Source organism: Dendrobates tinctorius, unplaced genomic scaffold (assembly GCF_039654945.1).
Source record: "Dendrobates tinctorius isolate UK_male_01 unplaced genomic scaffold, ASM3965494v1 ptg000162l, whole genome shotgun sequence".
Taxonomy (NCBI): Eukaryota; Metazoa; Chordata; class Amphibia; order Anura; family Dendrobatidae; genus Dendrobates; species Dendrobates tinctorius.
In genome coordinates this window covers 42255530-42279075 of record NW_027361829.1, presented here as the reverse complement: position 1 = coordinate 42279075, position 23546 = coordinate 42255530, and the positions used below count along the sequence as shown (strand labels likewise).

Sequence of the window (23546 nt, the reverse complement as noted above, 5' to 3'; positions counted from 1 at the left end):
GGGGTCTAGGTCATCGTAGGAACCCCCCACGGCTGCTGCTAGTTGTGTTGATAGGTTCAGGGGTCTGCAATCCGATAGCTGCCAACTTCTCTGGTTTTCTGGACTTAGCTAGCATTTCTGTTTTTGCCTCCTACGGTGACTCATTCATAACACATATCACATCCACAGACCTCCGTACACATATCACATCCACAGACCTCCGTGCACATATCACATCCACAGATCTCCGTGCACATATCGCATCCGCAGACCTCCGTACACATATCGCATCCGCAGATCTCCGTACACAAATCGCATCCACAGACCGCCGTACACATAGCACATCTACAGACCTCCGTGCACATATCGCATCCGCAGACCTCCGTGCACATATCGCATCCGCAGACCTCCGTGCACATATCGCATCCGCAGACCTCCGTGCACATATCGCATCCACAGACCTCCGTGCACATATCGCATCCACAGACCGCTGTACACATAGCACATCCACAGACCGCTGTACACATAGCACATCCACAGACCGCTGTACACATAGCACATCCACAGACCGCTGTACACATAGCACATCCACAGACCGCTGTACACATAGCACATCCACAGACCGCTGTACACATAGCACATCCACAGACCGCTGTACACATAGCACATCCACAGACCGCTGTACACATAGCACATCCACAGACCGCTGTACACATAGCACATCCACAGACCGCTGTACACATAGCACATCCACAGACCGCTGTACACATAGCACATCCACAGACCGCTGTACACATAGCACATCCACAGACCGCTGTACACATAGCACATCCACAGACCGCTGTACACATAGCACATCCACAGACCGCTGTACACATAGCACATCCACAGACCGCTGTACACATAGCACATCCACAGACCGCTGTACACATAGCACATCCACAGACCGCTGTACACATAGCACATCCACAGACCGCTGTACACATAGCACATCCACAGACCGCTGTACACATAGCACATCCACAGACCGCTGTACACATAGCACATCCACAGACCGCTGTACACATAGCACATCCACAGACCGCTGTACACATAGCACATCCACAGACCGCTGTACACATAGCACATCCACAGACCGCTGTACACATAGCACATCCACAGACCGCTGTACACATAGCACATCCACAGACCGCTGTACACATAGCACATCCACAGACCGCTGTACACATAGCACATCCACAGACCGCTGTACACATAGCACATCCACAGACCGCTGTACACATAGCACATCCACAGACCGCTGTACACATAGCACATCCACAGACCGCCGTACACATAGCACATCCACAGACTGCCGTACACAAATCACATCCACAGACTGCCGTACACAAATCACATCCACAGACTGCCGTACACAAATCACATCCACAGACTGCCGTACACAAATCACATCCACAGACTGCCGTACACAAATCACATCCACAGACCGCCGTACACAAATCACATCCACAGACCGCCATGCACATATCACATCCACTGTTAGGGCTGGCGGAACGCACCAAATTATAAAGTGGTAGTAGGTGCGTTTGCAGCCCGGGGTCCACCGTGCAGAGGTGGTACACTGCTGCTAGATAATGGCGGAAGAATTAAGCGGTGTGAAAACAGTCACACTTGTGTTACGTCACCCAATGTGAACAAGAGCGAACTCTGTTAATTCACAGAGCCGCACGACCGCTGAATGTAGATGCCGGAGCCTGTTTAGCTCACAGAGCCCGTCCAAAAGCGCACAGTGTACGGACACAGAACTCTACTCCAAGGACACGGGGTTAGAGTCCCTCTAGGCACACTAAGCGTGCCGCGTCGCTGCCGCGAATGCCGCTATAGACGCTGGCTAAGGAGTGTGGAGCACGTGCACTGAGGCATGCCGAGTCACTGGTGAGGATTAATGCCTGACTCAAACACTGACCTACCTACGCCTAAGCGCTAGCAGGCTAGGCTGCACAACACATGCGTACCAAGGGTAGGGGTTTCTTAATGAGTCATTCACCAGAGACATTCATACGTGCATACATCACTCACTCCATATAGTTTGAAAATACAGTCTATCCTAGCGTATGGCCGAGCGGCCATGCAAGTTTTTTATAGCCGCGAGCGTCCGGGACCTTCCTGGCTTCTCGGATGGACCAATCCGAACAGGAGCAGGACCTGAGCACGTGACCTTCCATCTCCAATGGGAGATCACTCCACGGGCATGCTCAGTGGCCCGACATGGGGACATAGTCCCTGGAGAATCTCGCTGCTGAGCAGCATGCAATGCCATTGCTGTGCCAGAGGTGGCAGAGCAAGCAAACCCACAGAGCTGGTCTGGGCAGAGCGCCGGGACAGACGAGTTTGCTGAGCAACCTCCTCTGCGGCTGGAGAGGAATGGGTGACCCCCGGAAGCAAGGCTCGGGATTCCCACTGTGCAGTGACAGGAACCCGACGCCTAACATCCACAGACCGCAGTGCACATGTCACATTCGCAGACCTCCGTGCACATATGGCATCCTCGGACCTCCGTGCGCATATGGCATCCTCGGACCTCCGTGCGCATATGGCATCCTCGGACCTCCGTGCGCATATGGCATCCTCGGACCTCCGTGCGCATATGGCATCCTCGGACCTCCGTGCGCATATGGCATCCTCGGACCTCCGTGCGCATATGGCATCCTCGGACCTCCGTGCGCATATGGCATCCTCGGACCTCCGTGCGCATATGGCATCCTCGGACCTCCGTGCGCATATGGCATCCTCGGACCTCCGTGCGCATATCGCATCCTCGGACCTCCGTGCGCATATCGCATCCTCGGACCTCCGTGCGCATATCGCATCCTCGGACCTCCGTGCGCATATCGCATCCTCGGACCTCCGTGCACATATCACATCTGCAATACGAGGACGCCTCATACCCCACACATCCCTTCATACTGTACTAGCCTGTTTAGTAAATAAGCCTTTCTGTATAGTTATGAAAATGGCTGTTTTATGGCTCTGGCTAACCTGTAGTATGTCCATATGGACTGCGAAACATGGATGTGTGAAGCAAGCTTAAAGACGGCAGATCATACACTTTAAGTAGCTGTCAACCGATTCTTCGGCTATCAGCGATCTCGCCCAACAATTGCTAAATGCTCATGTGTTCTCTATGAGCGAACCGCTGCCAGACATCACTAATGGCAGCTTATCTCTAAAAGAGCAAAAGGATCGACAGTTTGCTAAATCCTTATCTAACCCGACATCATCAGACAAGGGCCCTCAATATACATTAGACTGCCGGCCAAACCTGTCAATATCAGTAAGTGTGGTTGAAGTTAGAGTAATGTGTATTGGGGTATTAAATATGCTAATTACATCTTCAGACAGAGGCCTAGAACGCTAGTGCCACCTACTGGAAGTAGCCATCCTAGAAGCCAATATTGACCCTTTACCAAGCCTTTCCATATGATAAAAGCAAAATATTCTGGTTTGGCTGTTTATCCTAAGGGTACTGTCACACTTAGCGATGTACCAGCGATCCCGACCAGCGATATGACGCGGTCAGGATCGCTGGTACATCGCTAAGTGGTCGCTAGTGAGCTGCCACACAGGCAGATCTCACTAGCGACATCGCTGGGGACGGGGGTCGCTACTTACCTGTCACACCAGGCGATCCTGCGTCCTCCCGCCCGGCTCCACGCTCGTTGCTCGTCTCTCCACAGGAAGCGCTGCAGGAAGCTGACGACGAGAAACTGGGACGTTCTCGCGCGATCAGCGATAACCAGCGGGGGAGCCGGTCGTAGGTAAGTATCAGACACAGCGAAATCGCTAGCAATATCGCTATAACGTCACAAGTTATAGCGATATTGCTAGCGATATCTCTTAGTGTGACATGCCCTTTAGTCATATGCAAAGTTCATTAAAAAGTCGATATTGACTTTGCTACTTCCAATAGGTGGCGCTAGAGTTCCAGTTCTCTTCCTCTCTGAAGAGGCTATTTTCATATTTAATTTCTCAGAGGAGGATGCATGGAAAAAAGTCTCCTTACCCTGACAATGCAGGCTTGGCTTGTCAGTCTCCACAAGGAGAAACGTTATCCCTTAGATTTGGGGTATTAAGGAATACAGTGGGGCAAAAAAGTATTTAGTCAGTCAGCAATAGTGCAAGTTCCACCACTTAAAAAGATGAGAGGCATCTGTAATTTACATCATAGGTAGACCTCAACTATGGGAGACAAACTGAGAAAAAAAAATCCAGAAAATCACATTGTCTGTTTTTTTTTTTCATTTTATTTGCATATTATGGTTGAAAATAAGTATTTGGTCAGAAACAAAATTTCATCTTAATACTTTGTGATATATCCTTTGTTGGCAATGACAGTGGTCAAACGTTTTCTGTAAGTCTTCACAAGGTTGCCACACACTGTTGTTGGTATGTTGGCCCATTCCTCCATGCAGATCTCCTCTAGAGCAGTGATGTTTTTGGCTTTTCGCTTGGCAACACGGACTTTCAACTCCCTCCAAAGGTTTTCTATACGGTTGAGATCTGGAGACTGGCTAGGCCACTCCAGGACCTTGAAATGCTTCTTACGAAGCCACTCCTTTGTTGCCCTGGCGGTGTGCTTTGGATCATTGTCATGTTGAAAGACCCAGCCACGTTTCATCTTCAATGCCCTTGCTGATGGAAGGAGGTTTGCACTCAAAATCTCACGATACATGGCCCCATTCATTCTTTCATGTACCCGGATCAGTCGTCCTGGCCCCTTTCCAGAGAAACAGCCCCAAAGCATGATGTTTCCACCACCATGCTTTACAGTAGGTATGGTGTTTGATGGATGCAACTCAGTATTCTTTTTCCTCCAAACACGACAAGTTGTGTTTCTACCAAACAGTTCCAGTTTGGTTTCATCAGACCATAGGACATTCTCCCAAAACTCCTCTGGATCATCCAAATGCTCTCTAGCGAACTTCAGACGGGCCCAGACATGTACAGGCTTAAGCAGTGGGACACGTCTGGCACTGCAGGATCTGAGTCCATGGTGGCATAGTGTGTTACTTATGGTAGGCCTTGTTACATTGGTCCCAGCTCTCTGCAGTTCATTCACTAGGTCCCCCCGCGTGGTTCTGGGATTTTTGCTCACCGTTCTTATGATCATTCTGACCCCACGGGGTGGGATTTTGCGTGGAGCACCAGAACGAGGGAGATTATCAGTGGTCTTGTATGTCTTCCATTTTCTAATTATTGCTCCCACAGTTGATTTCTTCACTCCAAGCTGGTTGGCTATTGCAGATTCAGTCTTCCCAGCCTGGTGCAGGGCTACAATTTTGTTTCTGGTGTCCTTTGACAGCTCTTTGGTCTTCACCATAGTGGAGTTTGGAGTCAGACTGTTTGAGGGTGTGCACAGGTGTCTTTTTATACTGATAACAAGTTTAAACAGGTGCCATTACTACAGGTAATGAGTGGAGGAAAGAGGAGACTCTTAAAGAAGAAGTTACAGGTCTGTGAGAGCCAGAAATCTTGATTGCTTGTTTCTGACCAAATACTTATTTTCCACCATAATATGCAAATAAAATGAAAAAAAAACAGACAATGTGATTTTCTGGATTTTTTTTTCTCAGTTTGTCTCCCATAGTTGAGGTCTACCTATGATGTAAATTACAGACGCCTCTCATCTTTTTAAGTGGTGGAACTTGCACTATTGCTGACTGACTAAATACTTTTTTGCCCCACTGTATCAAAAGGTGTTATCCAGCCATAGTTCTCTTCCCAGTCTGACACTGAGGTATTGTCAGCTGCCTCTCTAATATAGCATGTACCATAATTAAACCTAAGTCACAAGGAGATGGCTTTGTGAGCCTAAATAATACTGATCAGTAATATGCATGCTTTTATGAGGACTGAAGACAATCAATGCTGTAACAAGTCGATTGCCTGTCACCTATACTATGTTTTATATGGGCTCATGGGGACAAACAGTTGTTTATTCAATTATTGGATTCCCATACAAAATTAATTTTACCAAGGGCCCACATAAGAAACAGTGACTGTTGTGGAGGGCAGAACCAATAGGCTGAAATTTATTTAGCTCTATATTAATATACTAGATGGAGACCCGATGCTTTCGCATCGGGAGGGCAGTAATGTGACGATGGGGGCAGGCTTTCCAGCATTGAGAATCTCTCCCCCCATGTGCTCACCCACTTATCCATTCTCTCTTTCCCCATGTGCTGACTTCTCCCGTCTATGCTCTCTTCTTTGACCTGTCTACCCCATGTGCTATCCCCCTTGTCTGCTGTCTCTCTCTTTCCTGTGCTGTGTTCTCCCCTCTTGTGCTAGCCGCTTGGAATTCTGGGATCCGGACACATCTGGCCATCTTTGTGCAGACAGATAGCGGCGGTCACATTAAAACGGCGCATGCGCTCCTCCTGTACAAAGATGGCGGCAGTCAGTGAATCATTTGGCTGATCCCGGTGGCGTGTTTGCAACTGTGTTCCACTGGTGGTACTGCGCAAGAGGCTGCGTACGGCGTATACAGTGTGTATGTGTGGTGCGTACGGCGTATATAGTGTGTGGTACATATGGCGTATACAGTGTGTGTGAGTGGTGTGTACGGCATATACAGTGTGTGTGTGGTGCGACGGTGTTCTGCTGGTGGTACCGCGCAAGAGGCTGATACCACCATCAGTTTCCATATTGAGACACCCATCACTTGGGTGTCCAAATATGGCGGTCGGTGAACTTCCGCCACTTGGAATTCTGGGATCCGGACACATCTGGACGGAACATGATGTGAAGACATTACAAGGTAAGTATATATTAAGAAATATACTAATAATAATTTTTATATTGTATCACTTAATATTGAGCAGAATTGAGTATCACAACCTCTGTATACCATGTGAGTTCACACACAGCACCCTATATACTGTAAAAGCCCACACACAGCCACCTACATACAGTATAGGCACTCACAACCTCTCTATATCCAGTATGAGACCCCACATAGCCTATCTATATACTGTATGAGCCCTCACATAGCCCTCTATATATATATATATATATATTATGAGCCCCAACATAGCCCCTATATACAATATGAGCCCCCACATAGCTTCCTATACAGTGCCTTGCGACAGTATTCGGCCCCCTGGAACTTTTCAACCTTTTCCCGCATATCATGCTTCAAACATAAAGATACCAAATGTAAATTTTTGGTGAAGAATCAACAACAAGTGGGACACAATTGTGAAGTTGACCGAAATAACGAAATTTATTGGTTATTTTAAATTTTTGTGGAAATTTAAAAACTGAAAAGTGGGGCGTGCAATATTATTCAGCCCGTTTGACGTAATACTTTGATGCGCCACCTTTTGCTGCGATTACAGTTGCAAGTCGCATGCTTACAAATTCTTGTTCAGCTGATTGGCCCGTGTTAAAGGAGCTTAATTGTATGTTACTGTTCACGTGAATGGTACACGTGTATGCTGGGAATAGTGTTAAGTGACAGAATCCTTATCTAAATCAACATGTGGGGAAGATGTTTTTCAGCACCATCTGTTATTCACTCCTGTGTAGCATGAGCTGAGATGAACTAGACCTTCAAAAGTCTTCGGGTGCGTTCAAGAACAACCAGTGGCGTAACATCCAAAATAGAAGGAAAAGTCGCACTCGCCGTCTCTTTCAAATTTTAAATACCAAATATCACTTTAACAGGTCTTTAATTGTACGTTACTGTTCATGTGACTGGTACACATGTATGATGGGAATAGTGTCATGTGACATCTGATCAGAATCCTTATCTACAATAAACACGTCCTTGGGATAGCTTGAGCTTTAAAGAAGCAACCTGCAAGTGATGTTAAGTGACTTTTTACCTGGAATGGGTGAGTCTTGGAATGTTTAGTACTGGCCTTTCTGCATGCAGTTCATATTCTGAAGTCAAGCGCCATAAAAAAACAGAACAATTTGATCAGTCACCATCCAGTTTTCTTATAGGGTGGAGTAGTTGTATAGAAGGGCCACATCGACTTCTGTGGGCTCAGAATCGCTGCTGCATATAATCTGGAGGTTGTATAGAGCGATCATATAGTAATGCCATGGGAGTATTCAGTACCAACTCCCCCTGACGTAGGAAGAGTGTGTAAGTGGCTCTCACATGTGCAGGAACCCTAAGGCTGTGTGCACACGCTGCGGATTCCGCTGCGTTTCCGCAGCGGTTTTGGCCGCTGCGGACACGCAGCAGTTTTAGCTGCGGTGTACAGTACCATTCATTTGAATGGTAAAAAAAAAAACGCTGTGCCGACGCTGCGGAAAAAAACGCGCGGATTTGCTGCGGTTTTGAATCCGCAGAAAGAATTGCATGTCAATTCTTTCTGCGGAAACCGCTGCGGGTTCCTATCTCCACCATTGTGGAGATAGTGAATCCGCAGGACCAAACCGCAGGCAAAACCGCAGATAATCCGCAGGTCTTTGGACCTGCGGATTATCTGCGGTTTTTGCAAAATCCGTGCGGATTAATCCGCAGCGGAATCCGCAGCGTGTGCACACAGCCTAACAGTCTTTTTTTCTTTTTTGTAGGACAAATATTTCGACCATTGTTTAACCCCTTTACCCCCAAGGGTGGTTTGCACCTTAAGGCCCCTTTACATTTAGCGATGCACCAGCGATCTGACTACGATACGACCCAGTCAGGATCGCTGGTACATCGCTAAATGGTCGCTAGTGAGCTGTCACACAGGCAGACCTCACAGCGATGCAGCAGCGGTCGTTACTTACCTTTCACACGCAGCGATGCTGACGTCCTCCCGCCTGCGTCCACGCGTCGCTCGTCGGCGCCAGCAGGAAGCGCCCGACGAGAAATGGACCCGGCCGATCTCGCGCGATCAGCGACAGACAGCGGGGGAGCCGGTCGGAGGTAAGTATCACACATAGCGATATCGCTAGCAATATCGCTGCTGCGTCACAAAATCGGTGATGTTTTAGCGATATTGCTAGTGATATCACTATGTGTAAAACCCCCTTTAAATGACCAGGATAATTTTTACAATTCTGACCACTGTCCCTTTATGAGGTAACAACTCTGGAACACTTCAACGGATCTTGACGATTCTGAGATTGTTTTCTCGTGACATATTGTACTTCACTTTAGTGGTAACATTTCTTCGATATAACTTGCGTTTATTTATGAAAAAAACAGAAATATGGCAAATGTTGCAATTTTCAAACTTTTAATTTTTATGCCCTTAAAACAGAGAGCTATGGCACACAAAATAGTTACTAAATAACATTTCCCACATGTCTACTTTACATCAGCACAATTTTGGAAACAAATTTTTTTTCTGTTAGGAAGTTATAAGGGTTAAAATTTGACCAGCGATTTCTAATTTTTACAACAAAAATTACAAAACCATTTTTTAAGGACTTTTTTTTTAAGTCACTTTGAGGGGTCTATATGGCAGAAAATACCCAAAAGTGACACCATTCTAAAAACTGCACCCCTTAAGCTACTCAAAACTACATTCAAGAAGATTATTAACACTTCAGGTGCTTCACAGGAGCAGAAGCAACGTGGAAGGAAAAAATTAACATTTAACTTTTTAGTCACAAAAATGATCTTTTAGCAACAAATTTTTTATTTTCCCAAGGGTAACAGGAGAAATTGGACCCCAAAAGTTGTTGTCCAATTTGTCCTGAGTACGCTGATACCCCACATGTGGGAGAAAACTACTGTATGGGCACACGTCGGGGCTCGAAAGGGAAGTAGTAACATTTTGGAATGCAGACTTTGATGGAATGGAATGTGACATTTGCAGAACCCCTGATGTGCCTAAACAGTAGAAACCCCCCCACAAGTGACCCCATTTTGGAAACTAGTCCCTCTAAGGAACTTATCTAGATGTGTGGTGAGCACTTTGAATCGCTAAGTGTTTCGCTAACGTTTATAATGCCCAGGCGTGAAAAAAAATATATTTTTTTTTCCTACCAAAATGATTTCTTAGTCCCCAATTTTTAATTTTCCCAAGGATAACAGGAGAAATTTGACCCCAAAAGTTATTTTCCAATTCGTCCTGAGTACACTGGTACCTCACATGTGGGAAAAAAACTGTTTAGGCACACGAAAGGGAAGTAGTGACGTTTTGGAATGCAGACTTTGATGGTCTGCGGGAGTCATGTTCCGTTTGCAGTGTCCCTGATGTGCCTAAACGGGAAAAAAAACACATGTGACAACATTTTGGATACTAAACCCCCAACAAACAAATCTAGATGTGCCCTAACTAATCTAATGTTTCCGGTAAAGTAGTGCATGGAGGTGTGGTACAATTTGAAGCAATCCTTCATACACAGGCCAGGTTTTTCGGGGCAGGTGTCGCATTGATAAATGGTGTCCCTGCGTATTCCCTTTTTGTAACACACGTGACGCCTTTTTTGTGACTTACCTTTTCTTTCGGTTGCCGTGACCACCCCCGGAAAATGCTGACCTGGTACAATACGAGCACCTTCAGTTCCAGAAGTACTGGGGCGCGCTCCTTCCTGAGAGCCAAACATCAAGGCCTTAACCACTACCTCCTGGAACTGAAGGTACGACGTATTGGTGTGGCGTGCACATCATGACAGCAGGAATGCGTTGAGCATTGCCATTTGGACGATGTGCACAGCCAATTTTTTATACCACACCTTGGCCTTCCTCAAAGCATTGTACTGTTGGAGGAGTTGATTGGAGAGATCAACGCCCCCCATGCTTTTATTGTACCCCAGTACACAGTCAGGTTTGCTAGAGGTACCCCGTACAGTGCAGAGGGCGCTGCCATCACCGTGTATGGTGGTCAAGAGAAGGACATCCCTCTTGTCCTTGTACTTAACCACCAGCAGGTGGTCGCTACATTGGGTACTGCGCTCACCTTTTCTGAGCATCTGCCCAAGTAGCGTCTTCGGGAGACCTCCCTGATTTTTGCGGACAGTACCGCAGGCTGTGGTACCTCGCGCTGAGAGAGATTTGTAGAGTGGGACGCTGGTATAAAAGTTCAGTGTAGAGGTGATAATCTTTATCCAGCAGTGGATGCACTAAATCCCACAAAATAAAAAGGAAAACAGCAGGCACAAACTCTGATTAGTGAACTGTGTCACTTATCAAAGTTTGGCGGCTGGGGATGTGTGTACGGATTTGGCGCTAAGGAGGCTGAGAAAAATGTGAGCATGAGTGTTGATCGGTGAACTGCGTCACCAATCAACGCTCGGCGGCTGCGCGAAGGGGAGTAAAAAAAAAGGGGGATTGGGGTGGATGAAAAGAGATCGGGCAGGGATCAGTTAGCATTGTAGTTTAGGTGGCGCAAAGGGCGGGTGAAAAAAATGAAAAACGGCAGGCACAAGCTCTGATAAGTGACGTGTGTCACTTATCAAAGTTTTGCGGCTGCGGGTTGTGTGAGCGGAGGTGGCGCAAAGGCAGCTAAGGAAAAAAGCGAACACGAGTGTTGACAGGTGAACTGCGTCACCAATCAACACTTGGCGGCTGAAAAGGGGGAGTGGAGGGGGTAAGAAGAGGGGGGATTGGGGTAGATGAAGAGAGATTGGGCAGGGATCAACAGTTAGGGTTGTAGTTAGGTGGCACAAAGGTGGGTGAGAAAAATGAAAAACAGCAGGCACAAGCTCTGATAAGTGACGAGCGTCACTTATCAAAGTTTTGCGGCAGCGGGATGTGTGCGGAGGTGGTGCAAAGGGAGCTAAGGAAAAAAAGCAAGCACGAGTGATGATCGGTGAACTGCGTCACCAATCAACGCTCGGCGACTGCGCACGGAGGTGGCGCAAAAGGGGGGGGATTGGGGGTGAAGATAGATTGGGCAGGGGATCAGGGATGAGGTAACACTTACAGTTGTAGTGTTCATTTTTCTTCTTTTTTCTGTCTTCCGCAGGGATTGCGGTGCTACAAGCTGCTGTGGCACCACAATACCCAGCACAGGAACTCTTGCTGCATGTGACCTCTCTACAGGAATCCTCAGCTAGAGTGAGGGCCCCTGCAGAGAAGTCAGACAGGTCACCTGCAGGTCAGACAGGTCACTGAGCTGTCACACCGCTGCTGTGACCTGTCATTGGTGGGATCGAATGATTACATCGATCCCAGCAGGCCCTGGTGACCATGGCAACTGCCTAGGATCGGAGCTCACAGCTCCGATTCCTAGGCAGCTCACGGCCAGGTCACCATCAGGGCTGTGCCCTGTGGTTGGCGCGATCGATGATGACATCGATCGCACCAACCAGCTACTGCAGGCCCTGCTGGGCCTGTACCAGGCTCCGGCTTTGGATCGGTGCTAATACAGCACCAGGCAGGTACTGGCAGGGCACAGCGGCGGTATGCCAATCCGGGGGCTAAAAGCATCGGTACTCTGATCCTAGCCTAGGACCTCATTGCGATTGGCTGTTGAGAATTGAACAGCCAATCACAGCGTTCTGGAGGCCAGGGGGCAGGATCGCAGCCTGGGAGGCCAACGCCATCTTCCCTAAGGTAAGATGGGGTCGCAATTTTAATGCGATCACTGCAACTTAAGTCGCGGTATCGCAATAAAGGGCTTGACGTACTATCCTGTCCACAGTCATACGGGCCCGGGTACCGTGGACGGGATAGTACGTCGGATGTCAGAAAGGGGTTAAACTTATTTTTTATCGCTTTTAATATATAAGGCTTGTTCACATTGTTTCTTTGGCTTCTGTTTGAAGCCCTGAAAAACAGAGTTTGGGTTTATCTGCCCACAAGAAATAAAGAAAAGCATCATTTTACTCCAACCCTGATTTGCGGAGTTCTTGCTGGATTTCCTTTTTGTTCTTATATATATATATATATATATATATATATATATATATATATATATATATATATATATATATATAAAAATATAACACTATGTCTTATCTCAGCTAAGACAAAGCCTAGATCCTCAAGCTACATTCACACCATGGGCGTAGCCAGGATCAAACCTGGGGGGGGCAGAACCTCATACTGCACACCTCAGCTGCTGCAGAACCTCATACTGCACACCCCTACACTTGAAAATAAAGCCTGCACCTTAAGACGATGTGGTGGTGATGAAAGCAGTCTATTTATTCCAACTATCAATTGATGTTGATGTGTTACTGAAGACGAGCAATGCCTGTCCTGGGCGTCCTTGCTATGAGGTGTACCTGACTGGTGCTAAAAAAAAAAAAAAAGGAGTGTTAGTTTGTGTACTACCCGGTTTTCATTCTTTTTGGTACAGATATGATATGGATAGACAGATATGGATAAATGGATAGATAGAGCAGATTTCTAATCTGCTTTTGCTATTGAAAACATCTATGAGCTCAAAAACCTTTCAAGGCATGCAGTTTTTTAAAAAGCTGATTGGCTTTTGCAGCTGAAAAACGTATCCTCAAAAAACACAGGAAAAACGCTGTATGTGAATGTAGCCTTAGGCCTGTTTCACACTTGCTTTTTTTTGCAGCGCGTTTTTCCCGCAAAAAAACGCATTGAAAAACGCATACAAAAGCATACAACTGCTGCGTTTTTTTCAAGCATTTTTGAGCATGCATGAAAAAAACGCAGCGTTTTTATGCGTTTGTATGCGTTTTTAGTGCGTTTTTACCGCGTTTGCGTTTTTTTCCAACATTAGGTGGCCCCTCACACTAACCCAAACCATGACTTTACTAACCCTAACCCTTAACCAAACCATACTTAACCCTAACCCTGACCCTAACCCTTAACCAAACCATACTTAACCCTGACCCTAACCCTGACCCTAACCCTTAACCAAACCATACTTAACCCTAACCCTGACCCTAACCCTTAACCAAACCATACTTAACCCTAACCCTGACCCTAACCCTTAACCAAACCATACTTGACCCTAACCCTAACCCTGACCCTAACCCTTAACCAAACCATACTTAACCCTAACCCTGACCCTAACCCTTAACCAAACCATACTTAACCCTAACCCTAACCCTTAACCAAACCATACTCAACCCTAACCCTGACCCTTAACCAAACCATACTTAACCCTAACCCTAACCCTGACCCTAACCCTTAACCAAACCATACTTAACCCTAACCCTAACCCTGACCCTAACCCTTAACCAAACCATACTTAACCCTAACCCTGACCCTAACCCTAACCCTTAACCAAACCATACTTAACCCTAACCCTGACCCTAACCCTTAACCAAACCATACTTAACCCTAACCCTGACCCTAACCCTTAACCAAACCATACTTAACCCTGACCCTAACCCTTAACCAAACCATACTTAACCCTAACCCTGACCCTAACCCTTAACCAAACCATACTTAACCCTAACCCTGACCCTAACCCTGACCCTAACCCTTAACCAAACCATACTTAACCCTGACCCTAACCCTAACCCTGACCCTAACCCTGACCCTAACCCTTAACCAAACCATACTTAACCCTGACCCTAACCCTGACCCTAACCCTTAACCAAACCATACTTAACCCTAACCCTGACCCTAACCCTTAACCAAACCATACTTAACCCTAACCCTGACCCTAACCCTAAACCCCCTTAACTAACCCTAACTCTAACCCAAACCCCTAAATTCCATGGTTAACAAAAAAAAACGCATGTGCAAAAAAACGCATACATAAGCATGCCAATGCGCACATATGTGCACCCATAGACTTATATTGGGTGTCTTGCTGTAAAAAAACGCATTGCGCGCGCATGCTTTTTTTGAGGCAAATCGGACGCACAAAAAATGCAACAAGTTGCATTTTGTGCGCCCGAGCGCATACCGCAAAAAAACGCATGCGCGGTAAAACGCGTACAAACGCATGTGTATGCGCACATAAGCGCATCCCATGCAAAGTATAGGAAAAAAAAACGCATGCGCTATTTAGCGCTAAATTACCGCGAAAAAAAACGCAAATGTGAAACCAGCCTTAGATCAGGAATATGACAGCCATTTATAGGACATTTCATAACTTTCCCAAATTCCTATGAAAAAATATTCAGCACATTCTGCATTGAATTACTGTACCCAATTTATTATATATTTTAGGAGTCGGAGTCGGTCCATTTTATTCCGACTCCACCAAAATGAGCACTGACTCCGACTCCACAGCCCTGGAAACAATCATGCCTTCTATGGATCTCAACAAGTGGTCCTTGGCTCATCGATAACTCTTCTGATAATTCTTTTCACTCCTCTGTCTGAAATTTTGCAGGGAGCACCCGGTCGTGGCCGGTTTATAGTGGATTATGGCCTCAAAAATACACACTAGAACCCTCAGTAGTTGAGAAATTCTTCTCTGACCAATGCAATCAGTGCCTTTTGCAACAATAGTTGCAAAGGTCTTGAGACAGCTAGCTGGTTTTTACTCATCATGAGATGTTTCTTGTGTGATATCTTTTTACAGACCATCAGTTGAATCAACTGATATTATTTTTCACTAAGTATCGGGTTTGCTTTCTAACTACTGATAGATTTCACCTGGTGTCATGACTTTCCATAGCTTTTTGTATGTCTCGTCATGTGTTCTATTTTTATTTTTTTTATTATTGAGTTGCACAAATGTTTTGTGACATTTCCATGTTTTCTACCCCAGAAAAGACACTTTGAGGCTATGTGCCCACGTAGCGTTTTAAAACGCACAATGAAAACCGGACTCCTTCCCAGAAATCGCGCGTTTTTTTCTGCGCGATTTCACTGCGATTCTGTTCGCGATTTTGCCGCGATTTTCTCAAGCACTTTCCAAGCGATTTGAAGCATCGCTTGGAAAGTGATTGACAGGTTGTTCACACTCGTCAAACATAGTGTTTCACAAGTGTGACCAGCTTTTTACTATTGAGGCCGCCTATGTGGCCTCAATAGTAAAAGATAAAATGTTAAAAATGATAAAAAAAATAAAAAATCGGGGTATATTTACCTTCCGACGTCCCGCGCTGCATTCCCGGGCCTCAGCATTCCCAGCGATGCCTTGCCAGACCTGTGATGACGTTGGTCTCGCGTTACTATAGCGATCTCGCGAGACTACGTCATCACAGGACCTTGCCGCAAGGCATTACTGGGAACGCTGTGGCCCGGGAATGCAGCGCGGGACGTCGGAAGGTAAATATACCCCGATTTTTTTATTTTTTATTCTTTTTTTTACAGGGGTATGGTACCCAGGGCCTGGAGGACAGTCTCCTCTCCTCCACACCGTGGGTACCAACCGCACATGAGACGCTTAACTTCCTGCATGGTGGGCATAGCCACATGCGGGAAGTAAGCGATTCTCATGTATTCCTATGGGTGCGGAATCGCGGAAATTCTTTGCGATTCCGCACAAAAGAATGATCATGCTGCGATTTTTTCCGCGATGCGATTCCGCCGCGAAAAAAGCGCAGCATTATCACAGCATGTGCGGAATGCCATAGGAATGCATGGGGGGCGTTCTGTACACGATTTTTAAACGTTTTCGCAGCATTTTCGCGCCGAAAATCGCGGCAAAAACGCTTAAAAATCGCATCGTGGGCACACAGCCTGATGCATCAGGCCCATTGTTTTTGCAGCAATTTTGCAGTTCATATTTTCTTCTGGCTGATAGCATTGCATTGTAGAATTTTGAAGAGACTAAACAATGGCTGTATTCAACTGGCAGCCAGCCCACTCTATCCTGCAGCATCTCTAGATCTAATGGAAGGCGTACATTTAGTAGTTGTGTTCCGACTCTGCGTATATCTGTCTTTTAATAGGTACCTTAATTATATAATTATTTAGAATTAATGTTCTTAGAGAATGTTATTTTTGTTTTCTGCTACGTTCCCAAGATGAGTACTTGGTAAGTTTTTAATATTACAGATTTTCTGCAGCTATTGGCTAAATTACCGTAGATCACTTGCATTTTTTAATTGCATTTTTACATACTTTTTAATCGTTTTTAATGCTACAGATTTTGTCTCTTGTTGGTATGTTGGTTATGTTTTAAATGATGCTTTTCTTTTGATACTTTCTGGTATTTGGCTTTGACAAAGCTTTTGATAGTCGTGTGAATTACATGTACAGTGGGGCAAAAAAGTATTTAGTCAGTCAGCAATAGTGCAAGTTCCACCACTTAAAAAGATGAGAGGCGTCTGTAATTTACATCATAGGTAGACCTCAACTATGGGAGACAAACTGAGAAAAAAAAATCCAGAAAATCATATTGTCTGTTTTTTTTTCATTTTATTTGCATATTATGGTGGAAAATAAGTATTTGGTCAGAAACAAAATTTCATCTCAATACTTTGTGATATATCCTTTGTTGGCAATGACAGAGGTCAAACGTTTTCTGTAAGTCTTCACAAGGTTGCCACACACTGTTGTTGGTATGTTGGCCCATTCCTCCATGCAGATCTCCTCTAGAGCAGTGATGTTTTTGGCTTTTCGCTTGGCAACACGGACTTTCAACTCCCTCCAAAGGTTTTCTATAGGGTTGAGATCTGGAGACTGGCTAAGCCACTCCAGGACCTTGAAATGCTTCTTACGAAGCCACTCCTTCGTTGCCCTGGCGGTGTGCTTTGGATCATTGTCATGTTGAAAGACCCAGCCACGTTTCATCTTCAATGCCCTTGCTGATGGAAGGAGGTTTTCACTCAAAATCTCACGATACATGGCCCCATTCATTCTTTCATGTACCCGGATCAGTCGTCCTGGCCCCTTTCCAGAGAAACAGCCCCAAAGCATGATGTTTCCACCACCATGCTTTACAGTAGGTATGGTGTTTGATGGATGCAACTCAGTATTCTTTTTCCTCCAAACACGACAAGTTGTGTTTCTACCAAACAGTTCCAGTTTGGTTTCATCAGACCATAGGACATTCTCCCAAAACTCCTCTGGATCATCCAAATGCTCTCTAGCAAACTTCAGACGGGCCCGGACATGTACAGGCTTAAGCAGTGGGACACGTCTGGCACTGCAGGATCTGAGTCAATGGTGGCGTAGTGTGTTATTATGGTAGGCCTTGTTACATTGGTCCCAGCTCTCTGCAGTTCATTCACTAGGTCCCCCCACGTGGTTCTGGGATTTTTGCTCACCGTTCTTGTGATCATTCTGACCCCACGGGGTGGGATTTTGCGTGGAGCACCAGATCGAGGGAGATTATCAGTGGTCTTGTATGTCTTCCATTTTCTAATTATTGCTCACACAGTTGATTTCTTCACTCCAAGCGGGTTGGCTATTGCAGATTCAGTCTTCCCAGCCTGGTGCAGGGCTACAATTTTGTTTCTGGTGGCCTTTGACAGCTCTTTGGTCTTCACCATAGTGGAGTTTGGAGTCAGACTGTTTGAGGGTGTGCACAGGTGTCTTTTTATACTGATAACAAGTTTAAACAGGTGCCATTACTACAGGTAATGAGTGGAGGAAAGAGGAGACTCTTAAAGAAGAAGTTACAGGTCTGTGAGAGCCAGAAATCTTGATTGCTTGTTTCTGACCAAATACTTATTTTCCACCATAACATGCAAATAAAATGAAAAAAAAAAACAGACAATGTGATTTTCTGGATTTTTTTTTCTCAGTTTGTCTCCCATAGTTGAGGTCTACCTATGATGTAAATTACAGACGCCTCTCATCTTTTTAAGTGGTGGAACTTGCACTATTGCTGACTGACTAAATACTTTTTTGCCCCACTGTATATATTGGGCGTGGAAACTACACACCATCAAAAACTGATTGTGGGAACCTAACCTTAATTTACTATACATTTTTATTTTAAAGAGGATTTGTCAGGCCTACTGACATGTCTTGCTGTACATTTGTATTTCCCTTGAAATTTAGCGGCAATGAATGTGAGTGCTAAGTGTGAGATGTCCCACTTGCCAAGTAAATGTAACAGAGTGCTGTCAATTTTGAATAAAAAGGGGGGGAAAGGCAGAATACATAAGGCACATTCACGTGGATTTTTTGTGGAAGTTATTGAATCCACTTCAGGAAACTGTTTTGTTTTTCTTGAGACTTGTTTCTTGAAGGATTGTTTCCACAAGGTGTTTTAAAGCCTTTTAAATTTGACAGTGACACGTTCGGAGAGAACTCCATAAGGATTTTGCCTCTAATTTACAGGTCAATTCTTTTTTTCCTCGAGTGAGGTTTTCAACACCTTGGAAAAAAGAAAATGCTAAAAAAAAAAATTGTAAAAAACAAAATGGATTTTATAGTTACTTCAAAAATTTTCCATAAAAAAACTGAGTGAATATATCCTAAGTATACATGCACAAAGTACTGTCACAGGCAGATGTCCCTTAAAAAAGTGCTGAAAAAAAAAACATCTAAAAGAATGAACTGCATTGTTAAAACTACTTGATGTGGACTTTAGATAGCAGTTGGCTGAACTCTTGTTTAAAGGGAATCTCTCTGAAGGTTTTTGCTATGTAATCTAAAAACACGCCCCCTCCTGTGATAGGCATCTTACTGTCTATGGACATTGTATATACAGAGCCTGGTGTGGGCGGGGTTAGCTTCCTCAGCTCTGCTGTATTGCTAAATCTAAAATCTGTGTCAGAATAGATGCACCCAGTAATCTAAGTGATACATCGTTGGATTCGGCTTCTCTTTGCCTATATCATGCTGCTCGCGGATGAGATAGCAAAAACCTGCTAACCGATTCTCTTTAAAGATAGGTATATCGCCACACTCCATCATATAAAAGTGTTGTAGGACATTCATGGAAGTTTTTTCAGTGGGAGAGGAGAGCAGATCATGACACACCTAGTGGCGGCTTATCTCTCAAAATGCCTGATCCTTCTCTCCCCCCGACATCATCGGTAAAGGGAGGTTAGGGGGGGCTCCAACATATATAATCTGGCTTTTAAAGAGTAAACGTTTTCTAGGTTTCTGGGTGCTGAGACCACCACTGATCAGAAATGATCTGAGAGGTGCACAGCTCCTGCTTCAGTGCCTGCACAAAACTGGGTATGGATGTGGTAGAAAGCCTAGGTGTGCTCTTAATCCTGAGCTGCGCACCTATCAGGGTGTTTCTGAGCGATTGGTGAGGGTCTCAGGCCTCGGATGTCCCACTGATCTGCTTACAATTAGGAGAATAGCAAAATATTAAAGATAGCAAAAGTTTATGGACACCAAATCTTATCGCTCCTTGGACCTCTGTCAGTTGTAACACAGTCACTGCCATTAAATTGTTTAGCGATCTCTCCTTGTAACTTTCTTCACTTTATAGATTGGGATAATTCATTTGGCCTACACTTTTGTAATATATTTCTGTAATTGCTTAGACGATGTGACATCCATGCCAGGACATTTTAGTGTGGGTAATATATTATTAGCAATTAGGTTTGCAAAGTCTCAAAATATGCAAATCATCGGCTCCTGACACTTGTGTATTTTTTTTGTTGTCAGGTTCTGAGATCTGCCAGATTGATATCAATGCGCACAACGGATGAAAGTGACAAAAGGGACGTCTTGCCTTCAGTCACGGTATAACAGGAACAACAAAATTTGTGATTACAAGGTAACAGTCCTATAAATTGGAGAAGTTCTACCGGACCTCGTACTTACACTTCTCATTGCCTACAGACACCCCTCCTATAACTTTTGTTATATCTGTTCTGCTAACATCTGAAATAGCACAGAAGAGAAGTTTCACTCATGTAAATGAATTCTTCCTTCTTTTGTCTCCGGCTTCCTCTTTGCACAGAGTTCAGTGACACGGGCTTCATTTACAATGCTATCACATGGGGAAGGCGATGCCGTCTGGAATCTGGCCGATAACATGTGATCTGTGAGAAAACACTTGTGTTTTATTGTGTGGATAGGGACGTGTGAAGAATGGCTCTGACTGGTGTATATAGGTATGCTAAGTAAGTACACCGTGTTGTATTTGTAGTGCTCTTCTCATCCTTCACTGTAGTGGCTCATAATGTGTTTGTGCTTCTTCTATATAGACAAGTGGTAGAATTATGGGGGTTAACAATGTTGTTTTCTACTGACATGAAGTCAACGTATGAGTTATGTGCAGAAATGTAACGTCTCTAGTTATTTCCTGAACTGATTTATAGGAGTATTTGCTTTTTTTTAGTCTATTCTATTGTAAATACGTAGAGTATGGTAGGTCCTAGAGAGCCGGAACCTGGTGTAAAGTCTTCGGACGCACCTGATTTACCTATGTTTCAGAAATAAATATACTAATTAATTCCTCACGTCTGTTATCTGTTTTTTTGCATTTCCAAGCAACTGGACCAGTAGGCACCAAATTCAGCACATGGGTAAATCAGGAGCTTCCAAAGAGATACACCAAGGCAGTATAAAAGAAAGAGAGTACAGCACTCCTCAATGAGAACTCCCTGCTAATTGTATAAAAAGATAATAATCTACTGCTAATAGTGCAGGGACTCTTAACTCTGTAAGGACCAGGGAGTTTTTGGTCTTTGCACCTTAGTTTTTTTCCTCGCCATCTTCCAAGAGCCGTAGCTTTTTTATTTTTCCATCAATATAGCCATGTTAGAGCTTGTTTTTGTTTTTTGTTGTTGCACAAGTTGTAGTTTTGAATGGCACCATTCATTTTACCATATAATGGACTGAAATTCAAGGGAAAATATCCAGTTGTGATGATTATTTGTTTCTAAGGGTATTCAAATAAAGTGCACATTTTTCTAAATTTTGGGGCAAATTTCAGATATTTTCATGAATAAATGCAAAGCAGATTCACACAAATTAACACGTATAATAAAAAATGCCAACACAAAAGCCTGAGCAAAAAGGAAAAAAATCATGAGACATACTCAAAAACTACACTGCAAACCAACATATGAAAACGAGTGCACACATGGGTTTATAAATCTGACAATTTATTAAATATATTAAAAAAAAAAATTTTGATTTTCAAAAAGACGAACACGTAACAAAACAGAATGTTCCTCACAGTGGTACCAGTTACATATACAAAGTAAGAAATATACCAGTACAAGGTCAAATACCGAATAGGACAAATAGCACCTCTAGCCTGACAATGAAGTCAAAAAGCAAGTGCCATGACTAGTACTAAATAGTTTAGTGAGAAAGATGCAACAAAGTCATATCGGGATATATTAATGCCACTTTTGGTTAAAGTATTTTGGGGAATTTGGGAGGGGAAATCTATGCCTGAATCCTTTTATGAAGCCAATATCATAGTGCTTAAGGAGGGGAAGGACCCTTTGGAATGTGGATCCTACCGCCCTATCTCGTTAGTAAATGTGGACTATAAAATTTTCACTAAGATCCTAGCTACCAGATTGAATTCGATTATATTGAGCTTTATACATTCTGATCAAACAGGCTTCATACCTGGTAAGAGCACTTCCATTAACATCAGACAGGTCCCAATATAGCTCCCTAATGCCAGACAACAAGTGGGCACTGGCATCGCTAGATGCTGCCACAGCTTTTGACTCTCTTGAGTGGCCTTTACTCTCCGCGTGCTTACAAAGATATGGCTTTGGTGATAAATTTATAAAATGGATCAAAATACTATATATGAAGCCCAAAGTCCGTATTATAGTGAATAGTTCCGTGTCTGAGTCTTTTCCATTACATAGGGGGACTCATCAAGGGTGCCCCCTTTCCCCGGCCCTATTTGCCCTTGCGATTGAGGCACTGGCAATACGTATTAGGTCTTCCCCTGGCATTAGAAGTATAAATATAGCGGGTCAGGTAGATACCATTGGTCTATATGCTGAGGATATGGTGATATTTATGGATGAAGCGGAGGAGACTCTACCACAAGTAATTGCTATTATAGATAGATTCAGTAAATATTCAGGTTTATATATAAATTGGGAGAAGTCCGCTCTGTTACCCCTTTCCCATGCCTCAGCTAGAAGCTCTCTTCTCACTGTCTATTGTATCTAGTTTTAAATATTTGGGTATATATATATATCCCAAAATAGTGCGCTTGACTCACAACTCAATATTTACCCACTGCTGGAACTAGTTAAAGTGAAATTTATAACTTTGAGCAAATTCCCGCTGTCTGTGGCCGGACGAATTAACCTGATTAAAATTATATTACTCCCCAAGCTTAGCTACTCCTTCAGGATAGTGCCGTGGTAGTACCGAAATCCTTCTTTGTTAATTTCAATTTCCAGATCACATCTTTCATCTGGGGGAAAACTAGGCCCAAACTTAAATTGACCACCCTGCAGAGACCAAGAAAGGGAGGTGGGGCGGCGCTACCAGATTTTTTCTTATACTATTTGGCTGGGCAAGCTAAAGCTTTAAATAAATGGATGCCGGGTAGTTGCCTCCCCAATTCTGAAAGCCACCTACTCCATGCTGCACGATCTGACTGCCCACTAGGTTTCCTTGAGTTGGAGAGGACTAATGTCCCTCATCTGCTACCCTTGCTCCGACTGGCGCAAATAGTATGGAGACAGATTAAGAAAGCGATTGGGTTTAAAGATTTTGTAGCTGAAATGCCCCTGCCTGTGGAATAATGATTATTTCCCGGAACTACTGAACCACCCGTCCACTGATTTTTGGATGCAACATAATGTCTCCTCGATGGGAGACTTGTATGACCAGGGGACCTTGGTGTCTTTTGAGCAATTACAGGTTGCACATG

At 44.5% G+C, this 23546-nt stretch overlaps 1 protein-coding gene across 3 annotated transcripts in view; it reads left to right on the top strand.

Annotated features, from left to right (window-relative positions):
• The window catches only part of STARD3NL (STARD3 N-terminal like), a 74601-nt gene that overhangs the window by 11995 nt on the left and 39060 nt on the right, over positions 1-23546 (top strand). Inside the window, exons 2-3 of one of the 3 annotated variants that reach the window (XM_073549978.1) lie at positions 20345-20456; positions 20643-20796. The exons of 1 other annotated variant lie outside the window; for it this stretch is intronic. The gene's annotated coding sequence lies outside the window, so the exon portion shown is untranslated. Of the gene's footprint in view, positions 1-20344; positions 20457-20642; positions 20806-23546 lie in introns of all 3 variants that reach the window. One more of the 3 variants, XM_073549977.1, reaches the window with a different exon arrangement.